Below are 2,240 nucleotides of genomic sequence, written 5' to 3'. Positions count from 1 at the left end.
GACTATCCCTCCTCCCAGAAAGACAGGTAATACCCAAGGGTACCAAGTAACCTGACAGAATCACTCAATAGACCCTTCTAAGGAATCTCCCTCTTGCAAGGCTGTATAATGGCCTGTAGATAAAGAAGCCAAATATGATGAGATTGATGGTGTTCCCAGCCTTAATTTATGTGAAATAAATAAGTTAAATTAAAAATAAAATAAAATAAAATAGATTAATAAAATGAAGTACTGGGAGGTAGGAATGGGAGCTTCCTTCAACTTTCAAAAGAATGGGTGGAATTGAACCAACTGCTTAAAACCTAAGATACAGGGTACATACGGAGAAGGCTCAGAACTTACCAGAAATGAAGACAAAAGGGATTTCAAAACTACAGTCTCTATTCTACATTTGGTAGCGTATATATAAGTCCATGCCATTCTCTCACTTCGTCCCAGCTTACCCTTCTCCCTCCCCGTGTCCTCAAGTCCATTCTCTACGTCTGCGTCTTTATTCCTGTCCTGCCCCTAGGTTCTTCATAACATTTTTTTTTTAAACATAGAAGCTAGTGGGAAGCAGCCACATAGCACAGGGAGATCAGCTGAGTGGTTTGTGACCACCTAGAGGGGTGGGATAGGGAGGGTGCGAGGGAGACGCAAGAGGGAAGAGATATGGGGATATATGTGTAGGTAAATCTGATTCACTTTGTTGTAAAGCAGAAACTAACACACCATTGTAAAGCAATTACACTCCAATAAATATGTTTAAAAAAACACAACCAAACTGTAGCCTCTCCCTACAAGATTAAGCTCATTAAGTGACTGGTCCAAAAGGGTAGCCAGGGGCCTCTGATTTGCAGAAGCATTGCCTATCCAACTGTGGATACACCCCAATACAGTTCCAGAATTTGAGATATTGTTCTATTTACCATTGGAATATCGAGATATCATCCAAACTAACAACAAAACACTCTCCACTGACCTGGAAACACGGTAGTCCGGTTCTGGTATGGAACCTATTATCATGCCCCTTTTTGGCCACAGAATATAGCACACAGGAGAAACTTACTCCAAAACCCTAGGAGTCTGCATTATGGTCTCTTTGGGATGAAGCAGAGGCTCCATGCATTGTCCCTTTCTATCCTTTAAGTGCAATTGGATCTATTGGGTTAAAGCAGGTTGCCCTGAAACCTCGACCTATTGCAGATCCTTCTCTTGTTCTGGGCTCCTTGCAAAATCTGCAGTTTACTCAGTAAATGGGTTGAAAAAGCATCTTCAGATATGAAATATGTTAACTTTAATATTCAGAGAAGCCCACCAACTGTTGTGATTCTTCCTTTGTGTGGAGCAGTACATAACGGTAGGAGAGAGGGCTAAATGCTATGCATGTCATGGCCACTATGGTTCAATATAAATAACATAAATGTAAATTGCAATGTTTTGGTTTACATTTGTCTAGAGGAACATTTTTGGCAAGAAACAGATGAACAACTGTTAATCAAAGACTGATTATCTCCTTCCCAATTAATGGCAGCCAATATAATTCATAATTAAATTATTAAATTGAAATGCTGTTCAGTGGCATTTGCTATATAAATAAATTTGAATCTTACACTAATTTGATTATAAATATTACCAAATAATAATTCTTCTGGATCCAGTTGTAGAGTTTTTTAAACCATCTACCCATGCTTCATCTTTCATTCCTCCCCAGGTGTTGAGCCCTGTGGTTGGTTGTCTATGTTTTAATGTTTATATACATATACACATTAGCCTCTTCTGCCCAATAAACGTTTTGGTCCTTGGAGTCTTAAAACATATATATTTTTTCTTTCTAGTGCAAAGCTTTGTTTATAATGGATGGCCTTTTGCTCTTTCTTGAGAGAAATAATAACAGGAACACCAACACTGGTGGTGGGGTGTCCACTAGAAAGCTTCACACTCTGCAAGAACTGCTTATTTCAAACAAACAAGTACCACCATCACAGTGATTTAGTTACCTTGCCTGTATGTGGGATTACACCCTGTGGGAATGAATGTACATTAAAAATCCTAAATAATGGCAGTGAATTTGGCTAGAAATTATGCATGTGGGTTGTATAATGTTTTGGCTTGCCTCAAATTCATCATAATAGGTTTGGATACTTTTTCATAATAATTTACTTAGAAAAATACATTCAAATTTTCATATCCTTGGATAACGCAATTCCTGTCAAGAGAAGGATTACTAATTCCCATAATGATTCATTCTATACTCAACT

This window comes from Physeter macrocephalus, chromosome 5 (assembly GCF_002837175.3).
Source record: "Physeter macrocephalus isolate SW-GA chromosome 5, ASM283717v5, whole genome shotgun sequence".
NCBI lineage: Eukaryota > Metazoa > Chordata > Mammalia > Artiodactyla > Physeteridae > Physeter > Physeter macrocephalus.
The sequence above is the reverse complement of the archived record's forward strand: the minus strand, read 5'-3'. Positions refer to the sequence as shown.